The sequence below is a fragment of the Dipodomys merriami genome, unplaced genomic scaffold (assembly GCF_024711535.1).
Source record: "Dipodomys merriami isolate MVZ:Mamm:240054 unplaced genomic scaffold, mDipMer1.0.p SCAF_403, whole genome shotgun sequence".
In the NCBI taxonomy this organism is placed as follows: Eukaryota; Metazoa; Chordata; class Mammalia; order Rodentia; family Heteromyidae; genus Dipodomys; species Dipodomys merriami.
This window is the reverse complement of record NW_027205638.1, coordinates 662,409-668,174: the sequence shown is the minus strand read 5'-3', so window position 1 is coordinate 668,174 and position 5,766 is coordinate 662,409. Positions and strand designations below refer to the sequence as shown.

The window sequence follows — 5,766 nt, the reverse complement described above, 5'->3', positions numbered from 1 at the left end:
CCTGGAAGCAGGGGTGAGCATTAGGCTGATATGTTACTCAATCTGTTATTCCACTGCTTGGGACTGGGAGTTTCATGTGGACCTGCCCCCTGCTCCGGCCCTATTTAGGTTGGACCATCAGTGGCACCAGACACCATGCCACATGTCTCTGTGATCCTGTCCTGTGTCCTGTCTCCTGGCTTGTCTCTGGTAATCATGGTGTCCCAATTCCCAATTCAGTGCTGTATTGGTTTGTTGGTATTGTTTTTATTCTTTTTTTTCCCTTTCTGGCCTGTTGCCAAGCTGTCTAAGTATATTTGTGGACAGCAATACTTTGTTACAACGGGCTGCTTGCAGACTGCTACTGGTGTAATAAAGATTCCAGTATTCCATCTTCCAAAATATGGCTTCTGTGCTCACTTCGGCAGCACATTGGCTGAAATTGGAACGATACAGAGATTAGCATGGTCCCTGTTTAAGAATGACACGCAAATTCATAAAATGTTCCATATTTTTACAAAGTAGTGTTCTAAACTTACCGAGAGCCTAATTACATCATTTATACAGTAAAAAAATGTGACTTCTGGGATAATTCACCTTACAACAAATATACTGTCTTCATTTACATAAACACAAAGTTTGACCTAAAGTTAGCATTTCTAGAGCCAAGATAGATCCCTCTGTATAGTTATGTATTTAAACGTAGCCTGGATGCATTTAGAAAAAATGTCTGTGTTACATCAGAAAGTGCTTAATTAGTAAACCAAGACCAAGACTCCAGATCCTATATAAGCCAGTCATTCTAGATAAGTCCAGAGCTGTTTGCTTCCATGAAGAGCTCTACTTTCACACTTTCATGAACAAATAAATGTTTTTGTTCCAATATGAGGTCTTCACCTCAGGAACTGATTTAACATACTTGATATTTTCTCTGTTTTTAAAGCAACACTATCACTCTACCACTTGTGCCACATCTTGATTTTTGGTGGTTACGTAGAGATATTTCTACTGTCTTTTCTGCCAGAGCTGGCTTCAAAGGACATTCTCTCATCTTGGCCTCCATAAAAGCTAGGAATCAAAACATGAGCCCTGTGGGCTTTTCTGAAGAAATCTTCTCTCTCTGGGAACAAGAGGTTTCATTCAGTGCTTCACCTCAGGCTTCCTGTGCCTTCAACAATTTCAGTACTTGTTTTTATTGTTAAAAGAGAATCCTTAAATCCTGGCCATGATTCCATTAACAAGATAAGGACAGTGGACTTCACATTGCCAGATTTAGCTAGGTTGCTAGCTTAACTCCTTCCCTCACAGTGTTCACCCTTCAGGTGGTCTATACAGGCCTAGTACAAAAATGGAGGGATTGGGAGGCACTTGTGCCCTTGGCCTTCCTACTTGTGGCACACACACACATACACACACACACACACACACACACACACACACACACACACAGAGGCATATACCAGGCATTTGGAAATAGCTCATTCTCCCATGTTTACACACTGGCTGCTTTCTGAGAAGGGATGGTTCACAGAGTGGAGTCCTTCTACCTAGGCTTGTCATATAGCTGAAATTAAAAGGCGGGAACCAAAATACCTCATTCATTCAACATAGGTCTGATGATAACATTTAATTATTGCTTTAATCATTTTTATTACTATCACTTGGCCAATACTTTTGGTTAAGCTCAAAATTTAAGAGACTTACTGCTCACTTAATATAAGACCAGCAATTAAAAACTAGCCAGTTACACTCCCTCAAGTGTGGAATCTTAGCTACTCAGGAAGCTAAATTAGAACGGTAATATTTGTAGGCCATCCTATGCAAAACCTTCATGAAAATGGTATCTTAATCAATAAAAGGGTGGATCTGGTGATATGTGCCTATCTTGTTTGCTCCTTGTGACATGTAATTATAAAAATTAGTCTAGAAATGCCCAGGCAGAGAAGCAAGACTGTAAGGTGAAAATTGAGTGATACAAAAGGGCATCTGGCATGGAAGGTAAAGGAAGACTTACAAATTTTCCCCCTGAATTCAACCTGAGGACTATAATATGACCTGTGCAAACAATACATTCTTCTAAATACTTAGTAGAAGAATTTGGATGTGGTTTATAGAATGATAGGTAAACAGTCCTTTACCAAGTGATTGCAAAAGGACTTTTGCATATGTCTATATGATGTTATAAATTTTATGTCCTATTCTGTGGAAACCATGATTCCTGCTTGAATCAAGTAGTTCAGACCTACTGATCTAACAGGGCACTGGTGCTACACATCTGAATTCTTAGTTGCTCAAGAGTATGAGTTTTAAGGATAACAATTGAAAGGCAAACTAGGTAGAAAATGCTGTGAAGGTGTTAGCGCCAATTATCACCAAATTTCCCACAAGTAGTGCTGTGAATCAAGTTGATAGACTATCATTACTTTTGTTCATTTATTTAAAAAGCTCAGGGACAGTACCCAGGCCTGAGTAGAAAAACTCCAAAGCCAAGGAAGATATTTTTTAAAATGGGCTCTTTGTCCCTTGTGCAGAAAAGTTATCATTCCTGTGTAAGCCTAATGTACTCCATAGGGTATAGTCATTGTCCCTCAATTGAAGTTGATATTGAAATGTCTTATAAGCCAGGGTAATGATAGATTGTCATGAATATTTGGGTATCTTTTGTCATGTGAATGGACGTGAATATACCTTTATGTTTCTGACTAGTTCATAGGTCCTTGCAGAGGTTCAAGTTACTGTGTAGGACAATGTGGTCCATGTCTGTATGGAGTGGAATGAGACCTTCAGCATATAAAATGTCGCCAAATATTTCAGTATACTTGAAACAGTATCATAAGAAATGAAGGAGGCAAATAGTGATGATTTAAGATCCCAGAATATCAATATATTTGAACGAGAAGACTGTGGTCTTGTGCTAGGTGCACAAAGATGCAGGAGAAATACTCTTTTCAGTCTGAGCTGTCAGATGTATTTAAGCATTTTTGTTGTTTTTCTCTTTCTGATTGCATTTTATTTCAAGGCCACTCCAAGGGGTGAGTGACAGGATATTTAGTTTCAGCTCATTCTAAAAGCTCCTATGTCCTGAGAAGAGAAGTGGTGAACCATGACTTGGGTACATATTCACCCTAGACCCAATCACTAAGAGTGGGTTAAGTTATATAATTTTTCAGAATGTCAAGGGTCCTACCACAACTTTTATCCTGTAGTAATTTCCAAAGTTAGGCCTTAGAAGAGTTCTGCTTTTGTATGAAGATTTCAGCTCTAAATTAGATTATTTTCAATAGCCATTTATTGAATGTTACTGGATAAAGTGTACAAATAAAATCATATTTATGTTAGATAAAATTGTGTTATCATCATCAGTGTCAGTTAATATGACCCAAAGTCTTGACCCTGAAGAGTCTGCTCTCCAGAGATCTAAGTATTTATCCAAGAACCTCCAGTTCCCAAGCAATCTTGACCCCAAGGAGAGAGCAGGATGTTAGGTGAACCTTTTTTCTTCCTCAGGTTAACCTGGAATGATGCACCTCAGAGTGACTGGAAGGGACAGAAGCTGGGATACTGAGCACAGTGGATACTGAACAAGGCTATCATAGGATTTTCACTAGACCCTCAGGGACCACCCAAGACCCCCTTGCATTACCTTGAACACTTATATCTTTATGATTCTCAAATTCTAGGTCATTTTTCCTCCCATAATTAGCTTAACATTAAGTGTACATTTTTTTCTGTTCCATCAATGAATATTGAATTTCTTTTAAATTTTATTCTTTAAGTTTTCTGGATCACTTACACCCTTGTACAAAGTTCTTGTTATAGAAGTCTCAGTACTTTGAGTACATGACTACCTGGAGCATCCACAGTCAACCATCTTTTGCCTAACTTGTATGTGAAGTCTGAGCAAAACCCAGCCAAAGCATTCTAACTTAAATATTTCTTACAAAAAGTTTGATGTGGAGACTTTATCTGGTGTGGTGGAAGTTGGTTGGGCTCATGGTCTAGGCTAGAATTCAAAATGGAAGATACAGAAAAGAAAAGATTGGTAAGGAACCAGCTGAGGAGAGGAGGGCAGTGCCAAAGTCTTCATGCAAGAGACCAGCCTGGCAAGCCACTTGAGACAGGAATGAGAAGCCCAGAGCAGGGCCTGTGCTACCCATCAGTCCATCACCAGCACAGCATGGCACCTGCAGCATGGGCCAAGTTGTGCATATTTTTCTTGCCGGGCTGACTGTGGACACAGGGACCTGTAAGACAAGTCAGTGGCCTAATGTAATAGTCTTGTCCTATGTAGATGATACAATTGCTTGTGGACAAGAAGCATTCGTAGTAAAACAATTGTTAGGCGTACTCGTATAAATTCTTCAGGATGTGTGTGTTTGTGTGTGTCCTAAGAAGAAAACAAATTGAAAAGTAGTTCAGAGAGAACTCAAATGACAAGAATGTGGGACTTGAGTGCACAGCAAGATAGATCCATTACAATCACAACAAATAAGTGAAAAGGAACGGTTTCCTTCACTTATTTTTACCAACCCTTACAAATCCCATTGTGTTCAAAATAATAAGGGCAGAAGTGTATCTGTTGATGCTTACTGTTGTACAACAGCTAGTTTATAAGTGACAGCAGAGGCATAAGTTCTGTTCTGTGAGTGTCCCCTGCAATCACTGGAAAGACAGTACTATTGGAAGTGAACTAAAGCCACTTATTGCAGAGGAAGCATTTACTAATTTCAATGAGCAGACTTTTTGTTTTGCTTGTCCTCGGGCTCGATCTCAGGGCTCAGGTGCTGTCCTTGAGCAGCCTTTGCTCAAGGGTAGCACTCTACCACTTGAGCCACAGCACCACTTCTGGCTTTTTCTGGGTATGTGAACCTGAGGTATAGAACCCAGCTCCTCATTCATGTGATGCAAGCACTGTACCACTTAGCCACCTTCCCTGTCCTATAAGCTGACTTTTTATGTTAAAAGAAGAAAGAATGTGTTGGTATGTACTATCCACCTTCCATGTGCAATTCCCAAGGTTCAGTCCCCCAAAGTGAAAGGAAGAAAGTAGAAAATGGAATGACATGAAGTATTCAGTTACAACTACAAAGAAAAATAGGAGAACAAAGGCAATGAGCAAGTAATTAGGTTTTTGTTTGTTTGGGACCATTTGTTTTTTCTTTCAATTGTTGTGTGAGAACTTTAAACTCAGGGAGGGCCTGACATATTCCCTAAGCTTTTCACTAAAGGCTTGCATGCTACCACTTCCAGCCACAATGGCACTTCTAGTCTTTTGGCATTTAATTGGTGATATGTCTCAATGAATTTTCAGCTGATGTGCTGCTGAGGAATGAAAACCAGTGCCTCATGAATGTAAGGGAAACACACTACCACTGAGCCACACTCCCAGCCCTGCCCCCTTTCTTAAAATAGTGTGGTTGGGGCTGGCAATACGGCTTAGTGATAAAGTGCTTGTCTAGCATACATGGAAAACTGGGTTTGATTTCTCAGTATCTAATAAACAACAACAACCACCAAACACCCCTAGAGGTGGTGCTGTAGCTCACGTGGGAGAGTGGAGGTCTTCAGCCTAACAAAATTCAGGAACAGTTCTTAAGCCCTGAGTTTAAGCCCCAGGAATATCAAACAACATCATCAACAACAACAACAAATGAGTAAATGAAGACAAAAAAAAAACAATGTCAGCAAGTTTCATTGATAAACATAACACACACACACACCTACACAAACACACAGCTACACAAACACACTTTTTAAAAACCATATTCAACTCCTTTACCCTGTCTG

General features: G+C 39.8%; 1 non-coding gene across 1 annotated transcript; it reads left to right on the top strand.

Annotated features, from left to right (window-relative positions):
• Positions 1-391: 391 nt before the first annotated feature.
• Positions 392-495, top strand: LOC138806671 (U6 spliceosomal RNA). Its single transcript, XR_011365953.1, has one exon. It is a non-coding gene; the product is annotated as a U6 spliceosomal RNA (small nuclear RNA).
• Positions 496-5,766: the final 5,271 nt, after the last annotated feature.